The following is an 18082-nucleotide window of genomic DNA, read 5'->3' as shown; positions in this document are numbered from 1 at the left end:
GGTACCGTGCTATTTGGACTGGAGCTTGCTTAGCTCGGTGCTAGTGAGATGTATCTCTTAGAGGAACACAATCCTGGCGTTTTGTTGCTTCATGTATGAGTATACGGTGTATCGCTTGCGCGGTGTGTGAAGACCTTGGGCGTTAAGTGTTAGGATGCTGATATCACCATTATGTGTCTTTACAGCCATAGGAGAGTGTCAGTGCTCGTGTGGAAGGGCTGCACCTGCCGGGGCCAAGTGACCAGTGGGTCCCCTGTGAAGTGCGGGGTCGCATTCGCTACCAACTGTCTCTTGCAAACCCGTCTCGGGTACTCTGTTGCAAGTATTTCCATGAGAGGGTGGGGTGATGTTGAACAAGGGTAGGAAACTACTAAGAACTGAGGTCGGGAAACGGTCCCAATTCTGAGGACCCATTACAGTCAGTAGTGCTTACAAACCTATTCTCTCTAACAGGAGAGTACAACCAAAAACAATGAGGGTGGCAGTACGTGCTAGGTGAGAGGTTTCGCCGATCGAGCTTTAGTCGGATCTCAGGGCACCATCTGGATTATGTCAAATCATGTCTGTGGGACAAGCGCTCAAGAAGGGAGTGCAAGTTATGTAAGTCAGTTAGAGGTTGTTGTGAGATCATTTCATGCCGGGAAGGAGGTACCTTGGACATCCATCATGGTTTCAGATGTCTGGGGGGTGACCAAGGGAGGTGTAGCTGAGTCCATTCCGGAAATTGTTCCATCGCTATCGTCCTCCCTTTCTGAAGAGGTGTGGAGCTCGATCAATTTCCTCCACTTGCGAGGGGGTCTATAGGTCGATCACCGCTTGTAGGGCCCCCGGTCTTTCTTTCATAATTTGTTCAAGGTTCGGGGAGTCTTGGGTGCCAGACCAGGTCGTTGGCTTTGTCCGCTATTCTGTTGCTTAGGGATGCGTCTCGTTTTGGAGGTCGGGTCTCGTGTGTAGTCTGTTCTAGATTGTTGCGTGCAGTGGTGGTCCGCCCATTCGTGTGCCTCCTCTGCACTCGTGAAGAAGGTAGCCGTACCATTATAGAGTATTTTAAGACCCGCCGGGATGAGAAGAGAGTACTGTATTTGATTCGCCACAGCCGACGTTTTACTTCCAGGAACGAAGATCGTTGTTGCTGCACCGCCTACGCATAGTCTGGGAATTTCATTATCTGCTTGTTTTCAACATGTATGGGGCCTGTTTGTCTAGCCGCTCAGAGCACTGTGTCTCGGTTTTGAAAATGTAGGAATTTTGCCAGCATCGGTCTGGGGGCGTTCCTGGTGGAGGCTTGTGAGCTGGGACTCTGTGGGCATGTTCGATGGAGAAGAACGCCGTCTTATCCCCTGTGGGGGTGAATGATTTCACCCAGGTGTCCATGTATCCCAGTAGTTCCGTGCCTTCGATTCCCTCTGGAAAACCCAGCACGCGAATGTTGCAGTGTCAAGAACGCCCTTCCAAGTCGTCTGTGCGTTCCTCAATAGTGGATAGGCGGCTCAGGACATCTTGCAGTGTCGTTTGATGCTTCTTGATGGTGGGTTGCAGCTCAGCAAATTCCTGCTCCCCCTCCTTCACTTTGTCGGTGAGTTTGCGTTGATCGTCCCGTATGAGGCTGATGTCTGTCGCAAGGGTGCCCAGGTGTTTCTCTACAGAGATCCTGTAGTGTTCGATGGCTGTCAAGACTTGGTCTAGTTTGTCTGAGATTGATGGGTCAGTCTGAGGCGCAGTGGACGTGGCCGCCATCCTAGTGTTAGGCATATTTTTGGGGGCGATCTCAGGCACTGCGGTCTGCTGGGATGCTCTTGGTGTCCCCATTGTGGCAACTGTGGGGGTCCTTTGTGGTGTAGATGTCACGAAGGGCAACGGGACGTGCGGCTTGTGGGTGACGTGCCGCAGTGCTGGGCCGGGAGGGGTCCGACGGGCTATTGGTGCCCGACTACCAGATGATGCCGGGTCAGTGGCCCTTTGAAATGAATGGGAGCTCCCGCTCCGGTTGTCACCGTGTTCAGATTCACCTCCTTACAGGGTTTGGGAGGATGAATGGTGCTGCGTATGTCGGTGAGTAGTAGTCTTTGATGAGGCTGGTCTCGTGGTGCACCCTTGGCGGGGTATGTGGGCTGAGGCAGGGAGCAATCAAGGTTAAAACACCGCCATGTCTAGGTCAGGCATCGTCCGTGTGCGGTGTATCTGGGACTCACTGCCTTGAGAAGGTGGGGTTCGTCATTATAGTTCCACCCTTGGCTATGAATCCGAAGGCTCACCTGAGATCCGCTTGTGCGAGACGATCACCGAGGCTCCCGGGCCGCGGTTTCAGCAGTTCTACTCGCCGCGGGTCTCTGGTGCCATTTTAGACCAGGCCACCCCAGGAAAGGAACAGTCCCGCAAGTTGTTTGTGTACGGCGGAGAAGATCACTCCTCTATCCGATGCTGGGAAGCCGGTCACTCACTGGCAAATCGCTAGGATAGGGTGTCAGTGAGGGGCCGCCGGCTCGCGGCCTCGATGGTGCGGGTCAGTTTAGGACCTAGACGCCATCTTAGTTCCCGGTGTTGCTGGAATGGAGGGCTCGTCTGGCCGCAGTCGGGTCTCTAACACTGCAGTTTGGTACACACGCCACAAGCCTGTGGTGCAGTAAACCGGTGGTAGGAGCGGTCGCTGCTAGGGATTTCTGCTTTGGGCTGCGCTTCTCAGTGTCTGCTGTCAGGGACTGGCGGACGTCATCTTGCTGCCTTCAGCCCGCGTCCCGACTTCTTCTATTTTCCCCCGACAATACCCTCTGTAGTTGGATCCTGAGAGCACCAGCAGGTGCAGCTCTTCCTCCGGTGCTTGTCTGACGTTTTGGCAGATCAGAACGGTGCTGGAAAATGGGCGGTATGGTGGCCCGATCGTGGAGCCTCAGCAGAGCACGTCTGTCCTCATAGCTGGCTTGGCCACGCCCCTTTGCATTTCAATTTTTAACATATTTATATCTTTTTTAATTTATTTTGTGTTTTAAATATTTTTTTGTTAATATTTTGTTTGTTTTTAATTTTGAACTGACTGGAGTGAGAATATTAATTGTTACTCCTCCACTATATAACACTTCCCCATCTTCCACTATTATTGGAGTGGAAATAGTAATTTGTACCTCTCTGCTATCCAACAATTTCCCTACTGTTAAACAGACTGGTGTGGGAATAGTAATTTTTACCCCTCCACTATCCAACACTTTCCCTACTGTTGCACTGATTAGAGTGGGAATAGTAAAATGTATTCCGCCGCTGTCCAACACTCTCCCTACTGTTGCACTCACTGAAGTGGGAATATTAATTTTTATCCCTCTGCTATCCAACACTTTCCATACTGTTGCACTGACTGGTGTGGGAATAGTAATTTGTACCCCTCCGCTGTCCAACACTCTCCCTACTGTTGCACTCACTCGAGTGGGAATATTAATTTTTACCCCTCCGCTATCCAACACTTTCTCTAATGTTACACTCACTGGAGTAGGAAAAGCCATTTTTGCTGCTCCGCTATCCAACACTTTCTCTACTGTTGCACTCACTGGAGTGGAAATTGTAATTTTTACCCCTCTGCCATCCAACACTTTCCCTACTGTTGCACTCACTGGAGTGGGAATAATAATTTTTACCTCTCCCCTATCCAACACTTTCCCTACTGTTGCACTCACTGGAGTGGGAATAGTAATTGTTATCCCTCCGCTATCCAACACTTTCCCTACTGTTACACTCACTGGAGTGGCAATAGTAATGTTTACCCCTCCCCTATCCAACACTTTCCCTACTGTTGCACTCACTGGAGTGGAAAATGTATGTTTGAAGATTTTTAAATAGTTTAATGTTTTAACTTATAATAGAATGTTTTTTATTAGATTTTATGTTATTGGTTCATATATATATATAGTACTCACTGACCCAGTTCTGAAAATGAGTTTGCCATCTAGCCCCACTATAACATTTAGCAGAGGGAGAAACATGGGAGCTGAGTTAGATCTCACCAGCCCTGAGATTAGAACTAAACCCAATTGGTTAAAACCCAAAGATGGTTTTTACAAATGCTCCTCATGCCGGGCTTGCAAGTTCGGGGTAAGCACAACAGAATACAGTACTCCATTCAGTCCTATACCACATAAGATAATGGGAAACTATAACTGCAAAACTGAGTTTGCAGTACACGTCCTCACCTGTACCTGTGGACTTAATTACATCGGAAGTACAAAACTACAGGTACATGAGAGAATACTTCAACATCTACGTGCCATCTTACATAGTGACCCCAATTATCCGGTGGCACGTCACTTTAAACAAGTTCATGATAACAACTTATCTTGTTTAAAATACTATGTGGTATCAGCAGTCCCCAAACCACGCAGAGGGGGGAACAGAGAAGCATTGCTTAGGAGATTGGAGACGAAATTCATCCTTAACTTCGATAGCAAATGCCCAAATGGTCTGAATAACACCGAAGACATGTACACATGCCTATAATTATGTATTCTGATGGCTGCCCTAAATGAGATAATACACACTGTACAACATTTGAGTTTGTTTTTTGCTTAATCGTGATATTATTATCCGATTTTTTGATTGTGTTTGGATTGTCTAATTCGTGGTCAATACAGAGACGCTGAAGGTCCTTAGACATACGAATTATGACGATTGTTTAGTGTTCACCTCACTTTTTTACACTATGGTAGAGACATTGCATTATGTCTTATCTCAGTTGAGGTCAGGTTGAAAGATGCATCTTTATCTTTCCACCATTTTTAACATGTTCTGCACGTAACACATCATTTGCACAGGGTATATATATTTTTGTAGGAAAATTTGGGAAGCAGCTTTACCATGCACTTATCCTTTTGTATATCCCCCTTTTTTAACTGAAGTCACAAATCAGTTTATAGCTATTTGCATTTATGCAGCTATTATGAATTTTTGCACTTCTCTAAGTGTAGGTGGATTTATCCAGGAATATTGGACAAAATGCCGAAAATGAAATTTGCGCTTTGAAATTAATTAAATTTTAATTTCATAAAAAGCTTTTATGACGCTATAATACAGTAAGAGAAATTTCCCATGTATATAATGATGTATTTGGAAACAGTATTAAGGTCATGCAAAAATAATTTATGGCTTGTTGGGTTAGCTAAATTACATTGATTTAGTACAAATCATGTAGTCTATTTGCTATGTCCATCGTTTACTTTCCTGAACACGTGACCTTGGTGGGAAGGGCATATTATTTAAAAACGGCTTTAACCTCATACAGCCTTTATGTGAACAAGGGCGCCTGAGTCCGAAACGCGTCATCTGTTGACTGCTGCTAGGTTGAAATAAAACATCTTGCCTGAGAACAGAAGCGGTTCGTGTCTCTTTCTTCGCCGCCGAGGCTTTGGTGGAGGTGGAAGGAGAAACCAGTTTGTGATATATATATATATATATATATATATATATATATGTATATATAAGGGATGTATGACGTTACAACGCATGCTTTTATCACGCATGCTGTTACAACGCAGTTTTTACAACACATAGTGCTTTGGGGCGCTGGATAGTGAATAGTTTCATTTACTATTCCAACTCCAGTCCCCGTGGATAGTAGGGAAGGTGTTGGATAGTAAATTAAATCTATTCCCTATCCTAGAGCGCCCCCCAGCGCAATGCGTTGTAATGGTTTGCGTTGTAAATACCGCGTTGTAAAGGCACTGCGTTGTAAAAGTTGCGTTGTAGGTGTTGTTCACCATATATAAGAGCAGAGTCTGGTATTGATAGAGGCCGTCTCTCAGGGCGGTCCGTGAACAGGGCACTGGTAACCCTGCACAATGCCAGTACGGCAATAATTTCTGAATGCAGAAACCTCACGGACACCTTGGGTCATTGCAGATGATTGTTTAATGACCACACAGCAACGCGTTTCGACTTTCGTCTTGATCACGGCAAGGAACAGGCAGTATCCCACACACATATAAACAGTTCTGCTAAACATCAAAGACAGACTGAAAATTACACCCCAGTGACGATAATACAAAATTAAATTAAATAAGGCGGCCATCTTATCACTGTGTCCACACTCGTTTCTGTGCAACATTCCCAGTTATTATTTGCAAATAATCAAAATCGCTGGACAAGCTGGTTATTAAATTGAGTAACCACAATATTTATTACTTAAATTAATTGCGAGTAGACATTACATAAACTTTTCGCATACTCGTTCAAATGCCTCTATTCTCGTGCATAGAAATTGGTACACAAGTCAATGTAAACATCGGTAAACTCAAACGTAGGATAAATGTAATCTGATTACATTTATCCTACGTTTGAGTTTACCGATGTTTAATGTTGCACAGAAACGAGTGTGGACACAGTGATAAGATGGCCGCGTTATTTCATTTCATTTTGTATTATCGTCACTGGGGTGTAATTTTCAGTCTGTCTTTGATGTTTAGCAGAACTTTGTATATGTGTGTGGGATACTGCCTGTTCCTTGGTGTGTTCAAGATGAAAGTTGAAACGAGTTGCTGTGCAGTCATTAAACAATCATCTGCAACTACCCAAGGTGTCCGTGAGGTTTCTGCATTCAGAAATTATTGGCGTATTGATAAATGTGTATATATATATACATATATATATATTTGTACATCTTTATATAATTTTAAAATTATAAAATAAATTAAAATAATAGTGTATTAATTGTTTTAAAGTAAGTATATATAAATTATTATGTATGTGCATTTAACTTTTTTAAATTTGTATTTATTATATTTTTTAATCTATATTAAATCTAATTTATTTTTTATATTAATTCTATTATTTAACATATTTAAGATGTATTATTTTATTTTATATATATATATATATATATATATATATATATATATATATATATATATATATATATATGTTTCAACACTTCAGCCCCTCCGTACACGGGACTTACTTCAAATAAGAGCACTCCAAGTCTTTCCAGCGTGTCTGGCCATATTTATTTACAGCATTGCAGCATAACACAGGTTACAAGCGCGTTTCGGCGTTGCCGCCTTCGTCAGTGTAACCATCGCTTTTTTTTTCTTTATATATTTTTTTTATTTTAACAGTAAGACAAGAGTAGGCAGTACAGATATCAGGTGTCAAACAGTAAAATGCAGAGCAGGGACAGGCAGGGGAAATATACAGACAAATAACCATCGTGAGGAACACATGGCCTATCTCGATTACGCATATTAGAGAGAGAAATAAACAGTCTATTAGACAATCCAGAACAGTCCCACCCACAAGACCCCGTCCCCAATGATACAGGATAATTAAAGCCTGTGTAGACACCCGGACAATAAAGGATCCGCGAAGAATAAGCAGCCCACCTCTCGCAGAAAGGAAAAAGGAAAGAAAAGGGCCATAGAACAAAAGAAAGGCAAAATAAAAAAAACCTCCCCTAGCCCCCCACCCTGCACCCCTGCAATGGCTAAGGCCTACTAGTAGCATGCCTGTCGCCCAAGAACTACCCTAAAAGAAGGGAAAAAGAGAAAGTGGAGGAGGAGAAAGCAAACACACTCCCGGTCTCCCATACCCACGGCCAATAGCGAACACCCCGAGACGTAGTAAAACAAATATTCAGCAAAATATACAAACCAGTCGGGGGAGTATAGTCAATAACCACCCAACTCCTGTCACATTATAGGCACAACCCCGGCATTGCATAAAACTATTGTAGCAGATCCAAGCGATCAAGTTCAGCCCTGGCCAGTACGGTCTTTCGTAAAAGTCTTTTGCACTCGAGCCGCCATCTTGATGGAAAAAGCAGAGCGTTCATAAAAGTTAATGTCAGTGCAGCAGGATCGAAAACAGGATAAAAGTTCACAAGGACCACCAATCGAATGAGAAAAGGTGTCCAAGAACAGCGAGTATCTCCAACAGTCACTGAGGAACTTATTGCCACACAGAAGACCGTCTATAGATGTATTAGGCGGCAGCAGAATCGAGTAGGAAACGCTGGCGATAAGCACGGGCTGGCCTGTTGTTAATTGGGGACCGCCAAGGCTCATTAAATCCGGGATATGCACGGGGACCTCGATCTCAGACGTGCAGTGCACCGCTGGTACCACAGCTAGCTGGAAACTTAACGAAGAGTCATCCTCCGGTCCCAGGATACCGTCCACTTTCACAATCAGTGTCCGGAACACAGCGATGGTGTGCGAATGGAGCGCCCAAATGGCGGCCATGACGACCTGCAGCGATGGCGTGCCTTCCGTCCGCTCCATCCCCTCTCAGTAGGCGACAGAGCAGGACTTGAACCCCAGAGGCCGGCTACTCCGGGGTAACAGGCCACACAAATCCGATGTCAAACAGTGGGTGCTCCTCGTCTTGCAGAATACACCTTCACCGCTAGCGAGGGCCTCAGCCCGTCGACCCCGAGAGGGTAGCAAGGTCTCCGGGCACTAGACCCTCACACGGCAGCCGGTGAGGCACACTGGTGTGTCCTCGGTGTAGACCGTTCACAGGATCGTCACCAAAAATCAACAATTCACGGTACACTTCGGGAGACCGGGCTCAGTCCAGGTCTCACGGCCGATGTTGATCAACTCCGACCCGGATAGGCTAGAAATCGAGGCCCCGGCTTCCACACGTTGTTAGGCCGAGAATGGAAACACGGCGTATCATCGTCAGCGGATGAGGTAGAAAACTCGGGATTGCACCTTTAGAAGCAGAAAAACTTCATGAACACGGAAATCTGGTGTGAGTTCAGGATTAAAGGCAGGATATTCGAGCTACTGGCGGAGGTCGGTGAAGCCGGGAGCTTACGCGGCCATCTTGATTGCTAGCGTGGCTCCTCCTTGATCATCGCCTTTTTTTTAAAGTGATTTAAATAACATTGCATTGTGACTTCCTGTCACGTGTACTAAAAAATAAAAATAAAAAAACGGCACATTTCATGCAATTCTATCATTGGGAGTGGCGGCCATCTTACAGTGGTAAATCATGCTCTGTCATAAATTTAAAGTACAATTTCAACACTATCCAAATTTTCATTTGTGCACATTTACCAATTACTACGAGATTATGATAGTCCATTTACAGGTGATATATATTCATATGTCAGTTAAATACTGTGTAACATATTATCGATCGCCCGTCCTTTCTTAATGCCGTTGACAGATACAGTTCTCTAAATCACTCACTTCATTAAGTAGCTATTTTTAGCTTTAGAGTTGGGGAACTGTAATAGGTGGTTCACGGATATTTTAATCTGGGAGTTTTCCTTGATTATAGGACTTAGAGTGGACTTCACAATTGAGCCCTGAATGGGCTTAATCGTTTATTAATTAATATTTTGTTCAGTCTAAGGTTTCGGAGATAGATTCTTTTTTCTCTTTTGTAGATTGGGTTCTTCCCAAAGAACTGGACAATCCATCAAATGTGAGTCCACATTTCTTCCTCATTGTTCATGCCTCCTGGGGTCTTGGTCTGGAGTAGGATAATGAACCTGAATTCTAGAGTCCGCAACTTTTTTACCCAAACTCCACCTCGTTCAGTTCTGACCAGCTGGTCTAGTATGAAGAAGGTAAATAGGTTGCTGTTGCTTTTGTGCATCTCCTCGAAATGCCGAGCCACTGGGTAGCTCTCGAGAGTTGAGATAGCTCTTATATGCTCAAGAACTCTAAGTTTGGTCTGTTTAATTGTACTCCCTATGTATTTTCTCCCACATGGGCATATTAAACAATACACAGTGTATTCTGAGTTACAATTGAGCAGTTTAGATATTTGGATTTTGTTCAGTTTTCCAGGTACTTGATATTCTTTCACCTTGTGCGAGTTTCTGCATGCCTTGCATTTCATGCACGGATAGAAACCCACTACTTGTGATTTCTTCTTACTCCTACACTCATAGTGACTCTTGACGAGATGATCCTTAAATGAGTTTCCTTTCCTGTAAGATATCAGGGGATATTCTGATAGTCTCTTCCCTATCACACTGTCTGCCTTCAAGATTCTGCAATTTCTTTTCATAATGTTGAAGACTTCGGCTGATTTCTCTGAGTATCCTTTGATCATTCTGACCTGTGATTCATCTGATCTTGGTTTGTCAATCAGTAGGTCATTTCTCCCCATTGCATTGCTTCTTTTTTCGGCCTGATCCAGGACCCCTTCACAGTATCCCCTCTGACTAAATCTTTTCTTGGACTCTCCTCGCGCTTTTTCAAACTCCTTCTCTGTGGAACAGTTTCGCTTCATGCGCAGAAACTGTCCTAGTGGGATGTTGTTAATTACACTTCGCGGGTGATAACTACCCGAGTGGAGGATGGTGTTGCCTGATGTTATGTTATGTTATGTTATGTTATGTTATAGGTATTTGTTTTGCGCACAGCTGCTCCAGCAAAGGAGCGTCCTGGCGCCACCAACAAGGTGAGACACAACACAACAAGCAGCCGGAAACAAAAAGCTAAACGGGAGTACTACGATATACTGAGGTTTGAATAGCATTATCCTCAACATAGACTCGAAGGTCTAGATAGAAAACCTCTTTTTTACTAATGTTGCTTGTAAAGTGGAGGTTCAGATCATTCATATTCAGACCCCTGATGTACTCCTCAGCTTCACACTGTGTTCCACGCCACACCACGAACAAGTCGTCGATATAACGGGTCCACAATGTGATCCGATCCATCCATTTCTCATTTTCTCCCGCCCAGGCCACGTGCTTCTCCCACCAGCCCACAAAAAGATTCCCATAGCTGGGGGCAAAGCACGTGCCCATCGCAGTCCCCTGGAGTTGCAAATAAAGTTGTCCTGAGAACAGAAAGATATTATTTCTTAGACAAAAGTCTGTCAATTCAATTAACATCCTGTTGTATATATATATATATATAAAATTCAATATTTTGCACAATATTTTTTACATCAATATTTTTTTCCGCTATTTTTGCCCTCACCTGTTTAAGTATAGGAAGGCGATATTTTTGCAATCTATATTTTTTATTGATATTTTAAGCATGTTGAAGCCCACACTTCACATTAGGCCTAGTGCACATACATGGGTATGGATGAGTTCCTGTTTCAGTTTTCAGTCATGGTTTGCTGCACATGGATTAGTCACATCCACCTTAAGAATTTTGCTATCAGGATGGCAATTGTTTTATCATTTCCACAGTCGCTCGAGGTAGAGTATTCATTCACCAGACCCTTTAGACTGTCATACACTGTTGTTTACATTTAAGGTGCTGCCTTTGACTTTCATACATACTGCATTGTTAAAAGTTCTGTAAGAATAAGTCTTGAGCACAGATGACGTGAACTGGACTATGTACTCATCCTTTTATAGCTCGCTGGTCAAATCGCCTAGATGATCGCCTAGTTGGGGATCTTCATCCCTTACTTTGCTCACAAAAATAACAAAGTTGGTATCGTGATACAGACATGGTTCCTGAAGTTTATCCGTCACATTGAAAAGCTCTAAACAAATGTGAGTAGTTGTGAAATAGGCTATGAAAATGTTTATACTGTTACAAGTTGGGGGGTACTCTTTTGTGTATTTCCAACACAGCTCTACAGTTTCGTCATCAATAAACTCGCAGCAGGACACCTTGTAACAAAGCTCAAAAAGATAATTGAACAGTTTGTCAGGATCTGTGATGATGGTCGTGTTTGACAAGTTTGTAAGCTGTGCGAATTTTCCCCATAAGGAATTGAAGCACAGCTTGGGTAACTGTGGCCTGGGGGGGTTGACTTCGATGAATTCAGGTTTTAAGCATATACCCCAGCATAGTAATCATCAATGTATTTTTTAGGCTCGGGGTAAAACTCTGCTCTATTAGCAGAGTTTATGGAATTAGGGCACTCCCCGCTCAGCGGAAGTGAACAGAGGGGTTCATCATGATGGCGGGCGGAGGCACCACTGCGGTGCTGGCGGTTTTCCGCACTCGCACAGCGGTCCTCACGCCCGCCATATTACAATGGGCAGACATAGCCCATTTCCTGTCTGCCCCGGTGCGACGTGAACCGCCATGAAAATGTTAAAGTTAAATGTTAAATGTTAAAGGATTTCTAAAGCGCATGGCTGCCCGGGAGCGTCCCAGCGCTGACAGAAGATCAAGCGAGGAGCCGGAGAGGAAAGTTACGGGAACAGCCAAGTTTTTAGAAGCTTCCGGAAGGGCAAGAGATTGTGTTGGGCACGGAGGTCAGGAGGGAGAGCGTTCCAGAGTTTGGATGCGTGATAGGAAAAGCGCCGGCCTCCCGAGCGCGCTTTCTTGATCCTGGGTTTCAGGGTTAGGTGGGCACTGGAGGATCGGAGGGTTCTGGAGGTGGTATATGGGACAACGAGGTCCTTTAGAATAGGGGGAGCTTTTCCGTGGAGGATTTTGTGGGTTAAGCATAGGGCTTTGAACTGCACCCTTTGCAGAACGGGCAGCCAATGCAGTGCTCTGATGGCTGGTTTGGCTGTGCATTGGTTCTTGGTGTCAGTAAGATTCCGGGCAGCAGCGTTTTGCACAACCTGTAGCCTAGCTGTGACTTTCTTCGGCGTGCCAAGATACAAGGCGTTTCCGTAGTTCAATCTGGACAGGATAAGGCCCTGTATAAGTAGCTTTCTTGACTGGAAGGGGAGCAAGGGGAGGATCTTGCGAGCGGTGCGAAGTAGACCATAGCAAATTCCTGCCATTTTCTTTGCTTGGGTGTTCAGGGTAAGGTTTTGATCAAGCCAGATCCCCAGGCTTTTGATGTCTGCCTTGGGGGTTGGGGGCGGGCCCATGCACGGAGGCCACAGGGACTCCGGACGGAAGTGAAACTGGTTGCCCATCACCAGTATCTCCGTTTTATCGCTGTTGAGCTTTAAGTGGGATCTATTCATCCAGCTGACTATGTCCCCCAGGCAGGAGTACAGATCGGTGGTAGAGTATTCCTGCTGACTGAGGGAGACAACCAGCTGGGTGTCGTCCGCGTAGGTCAAAAGTTTGATTCCGTGCGGGGTGACAATCTTTTCAAGGGGAGACATGTATACGTTGAAGAGCGTCGGGCTCAGCGACGAGCCCTGCGGCACTCCGCAATGTATAGGGGTCTCCCTGGAGATATAGTCACCCTCCGCCACCTGGAAGGAGCTATTATGAAGGAAAGATTTAGGCCATGACAAGGCAGACCCTGAAATGCCAAGGTCTCTGAGCCGCTGAGCCAGGATGTGGTGGTTGACGGTGTCGAAGGCCGCACTGAGGTCCAGGAGGATCACTGCCACTGATCCTCCTGAATCAATGATCTTCCTAGCCTCTTCGACAACCGCCACCATCGCTGTTTCTGTTCCCTGGCCCGGGCGGAAACCTGTCTGAGAAGGTTTGAGCAGATCATTGGTTTCCAGGTAGTTGGACAGCTGGCCGTTAATACATTTTTCGGCCATCTTGCTGATGCAAGGGAGGAGAGAGATCGGCCTGAAGTTAGACAGGTTTCTGGGGTCTAGGTTGGGTTTTTTGAGTAAAGCTCTAACAACCGCCTTCTTCCAGCTCGGAGGTACCGTTCCGTTAGTTAGGGAAGAATTAATCAGATTCACCAACGGGGCAAGGATGGTGGGAGCTACTTGTTTTAGATACTTCACTGAGGCCGGATCATGCGGGGACCCGGTTTTGAGAGATTGAAGGATGGGCCGTAGAGTGTCCTCACTGATTGGAGTGAACACGTCAAGTCCTAAATTCTTGTTCTGGGCTTACACCAGGTGAGGACATGGAGGGTCCACAAGGGTGAGAGGGGGAAGATGCTGGAGGATGTTTTGAATTTTTAGATCAAAGAACGTGGCTAACTCGTTGCAATGATTGTCCGAGAGGTCACTCGTGCATGTAGGTTCTGGGATTTTTAAGAGTTTTTTTACGATTTGGAAAGTTTCTCTGGACGAGCAGGATGACGTACTGATTTTTTCATTTAAAAAAGGCGCATTTTTTAGAGCTTTTTTGTAGTTGGGGATAGCCCGTTTATAGTCGTTTTTGCTGTTAGGTCGAAGTCTTTCCTCCACGTTCTTTCAGATCTCTTGCAGAGTTTTTTTAAGAGGCGGACCTCGTGTGTAAACCACGGGGAGGTAGGTTTTTTCCTTGGTTTTAGATACGGTTTTTTGGGGAGAACAGTGTCGAGGGAGTTTTTGATCCAGGACGAGAACTCAGCGTCAGCTGTATCAGGGTCGGTTTCTAGGTGAGGCCTAGTATGCTCCAGTGTCTGCTTCCATTTGCCGAGATCTAGTTTGGTCCAGGGACGAGCAAGTCTACCCGGTGCTTGGTTGGGAGGTGGAGTGGTCCGAATCCGCCAGCTAAAGGGGATAAGGAGGTGGTCGGACCAGGGCAGGGTAATGGGTGCTCCCACTATGAAGTCGGGAATGTTGCAAAAAATAGGGTCAAGCAAGTGCCCCAGAATATGCGTGGGTTGGTCATTTTGTAAGTGAAGTTGGTGGGCAGCTAGGTCTAAGAGCAGTTCTGCGGCAGTGTCGTCCTTGCTATTATCGAAGTGGACATTGAGGTCCCCTAAGATTAGAAAATTGGGCAGGGTGCTGGCCATGGCCAAGGAGGATTCCAAGAGTGAGCTACAGAACTGCCCCAAGGCTCCTGGTGGGCGATAAATAAGAACTCCTAATAGGGAGTTGCGAGGGGATATTTGAATGGTGAAGTGCATGTTTTCGCAGTCCGTCAGAGGGCTGTCATAGAATCTGCACGAAAGAGAGTCTCTGTAAATGACAGCTATCCCTCCTCCCCTTCCCTTAGGACGGTTCAGATGTTGAATAAGGAAGCCGTGCGGCAGGGCCTGTACAATATGTGGGTCTGAGTCCGGGGCGAGCCATGTCTCCGTGAGAAACAGGATCTCCAGTTGATGCTCTTCTAAGAGCATATGTATTTCATGGGCATGTTTGGGCAGGGATCTGTAGTTAATCAAGGCCATGCTAATGACCGTCTTGGTGTAATGCCCTGTCTTGGCCGGGGAAGTTTGAATGGACAATGGAGACAGTGGGTGCAATGAGACTCACCTCTAATGGATTGAATGCATAAGGGCTGGAGAGGTTGATTGAATTGGCAAAGGGATTCCCTGGAGTACGATAGCCTCATCTGAACCCTAGTGCCTGGCCCTGGGCTCGTTCTGGCGTGGACGGGCGCAGACGGGCTTACCTCTGGCGCACCTCCAGGGCGCCAACGTCGCGCCCGCTGCGCATCCGGGGGTCATTTTGTAGTGTGGGGGCCTAAATCGCCCGCAACGCTAGAGCGCCGACCGCCCTTCCCAAGATGGTGGCTGTGAAGAGCGCTGTTTTCCTACCTAGTACGCGGTCCAGGAGACCCTAAATCGGCCAACAGCGGAGCGCGAAGTATCGGGGAATTACAAGGAGGTAGGCGGTAAGAAAAGCTTTCTAGTCAAAGCAACTGTGTCTCACTCACACAGCGTTCAGGGTGTTCCAAAACTCTGTGGCTCACTCACACAGCGTTCAGGGTGATTATTAAAACTGTGTCTCAGTCGCACAGCGTTCAGGGTGAGTGTAAATATCAAACAGTCAAACGTTAAAAAAGTTAAAAGACCACACGACGAATCCATTTTACAATTTTTAAAACTAAAGACCTTGGCTCCCGGCTTCCGCCTCAGGAGTCGCAAATTCTGTTAGTGAGTCTGACTGTCAGTCCGTCCTATATGTAGTGTGGGGGCCTAAATCGCCCGCTAGAGCGCCGACCGCCCTTCCCAAGATGGAAGCTGTGAAGAGCGCTGTTTTCCTACCTAGTACGCGGTCCAGGAGACCCTAAATCGGCCACCACTGGAGCGCGAAGTATCGGGGAATTACAAGGAGGTAGGCGGTAAGAAAAGCACCCGCCACTGCGACGGTGGGAGTCAATAGAGACCCACCACCATGCGGAATGACGTTCAGACCGCCGTACAAATCAGGATCCCTCAAACAACCAGTCACTCCAGGTCCCCACCACCCGGTTCCAACCGCAATGGATCCAGCTCTACACGTCTTCCTGGTGCTGTACCTGATACACTACCACCAAGTTATGCACCGTTGCAGACAGCGCCGCAGGTATGCAATGATACAATTCCAACCACAACACACAACTCCTGACCTAACATACGGTTCCTGTCCACACCAGACACTCTTGTGGGGACAGGAACACATCCACAAGTGTACCCACACACGTCCTACCTGGCACTAAATCACCCCTCCACATCCAGGTCACCCTTGAACTGCGAAATCACAGAAATGTCCCGGTCACGTCACCTTAACGGTTAAGACGTGGGAAAACATGCACACAATGCAGTAGGCAGGGCCAGCGCCAGGCATGGGCAGTCCACAAAGACTCACAGGGCCACAACTATACCCTTCACACACTAGGCCCCCCACACCCATTAGGAGACATGCTGTGTGCCCCTCCTGTGCTCCACCCTGCACAACTAACCAGCCAGGTGAACCCAGACCCTGTACCACATACACCAAACAACCAGGGAGCCAGTCTCAGCAGGTGAGGCTGAAGAGGAACACATAGCACAGAAGCTCAGGGCCAGGGCAACCCTCCTCCCCACACCCACATTCCACTCATGTTAAGCAAACAGAGTCCAATCACAAAATGAACACTCACACTGACTATGAACAATCACCTAACTGTACACATTGCCGGCAAGTCATCCAGATACACCCCACACTGACACACAGCCAGCAGCAATGGATGACAATAAATGGGATAGCCAAAAGTGAGGTGGACAGTGATGGGAAGACAAGGAGCCAGCCACAAAGCATGTGTACATCACATGCAAGAGAAGGAACATATCACAACACCCTTAGGCCAACAAATCACACATGGCTGGCACAGTGAGTGAAATTAAACCACAGTGACCTCTGTGCAACAACTCATGGAGACAGCAAAGCAGGCCATGCATAGGCACAGGAAGGATAGGAAGTGTCTGAAGTTGAACAGTGATCAGCCACACTTCTATATCTACTTACTTGACATGTGTATGTCATCAGCACAACAAACCGGGCCCATTGACACACTCCATGACTGTCAAACACAACTTGGACCCTTCACACATACCCCTCCTCCACCCACCTCACAACTTCACCACTCAACACTAGTGTCAACCACACAGAATGGTGCAAATAATGTCCTGTGAATAGACTGACAAAGAATCACACTCCATGGGGTGCATCCACAGACATCACACGCACACTCAGGGATGCCTGAACCAAGGCTGGCACAAGTACAATAGCCAAACACAAACCTCACAAACAACATACACAGATGTACACCAAGCCAAACAGTGGAAAGGCAATGGGACCCCAAACAGAACAGGAGTATACAACATCATCACTCTGGACCAATGCACAGACACCATACCCCAACACAAACAAGAAGTGCATCATCTCAAAACAATCATGGACACAAACTGGGAGAATTGGAACAATAAGAAAATACAGACAGACATACCACACCACCCATCAAGTCAATATGGTATAATAGTGTACCACATACATGCACATGCACAATCCTGACAAGTGACAGTGAGGAGAAACCACCAAGGTGCACTCAAAACAAGCTCAGGAACAAGAATACTCCTAAGTGCATGTGGCAAGTAATGCACACTACACGTGCAACACACGTCTGAATCTATCACAATGCACAAACAACTCACACACAATGGCATGCAAATAGTACATCACACATAAAGCACCTGTCAGCTGAAAGAGACAACACAGGTCAAACACTGCACACATCCACATCAAACACACAACAGATGCACATGCCAATCCAACACATTACAAACAAAGCTGTACATCAAGGGATGCACACAAGGTAATTACAAGGCAACATACACTCACAGCACTGCATGCAAAACATGCAGTGTGTGCACAACACCCAAATCAGTGGCACACATATCTGAGTGCCACAACATGAACCCACACAACACAAATCACCACAGCACACAGACAACATCACACTCAGGAAGGGTAGCAGTATCTCAGTAAACACACATACAGCTCAACCATCACCCACAGATGCACATGTCTGGGACACCCAGGTGCAAACAACATGACCAGAGGACTGTGCAGCACAAACAGTTGAACTGCATATGAGCAACCCTGAAGGCAAACCAGTACAAG

The sequence above is a fragment of the Lissotriton helveticus genome, chromosome 3_1 (assembly GCF_964261635.1).
Source record: "Lissotriton helveticus chromosome 3_1, aLisHel1.1, whole genome shotgun sequence".
NCBI lineage: Eukaryota > Metazoa > Chordata > Amphibia > Caudata > Salamandridae > Lissotriton > Lissotriton helveticus.
Note: the sequence above shows the minus strand (reverse complement) of the source record.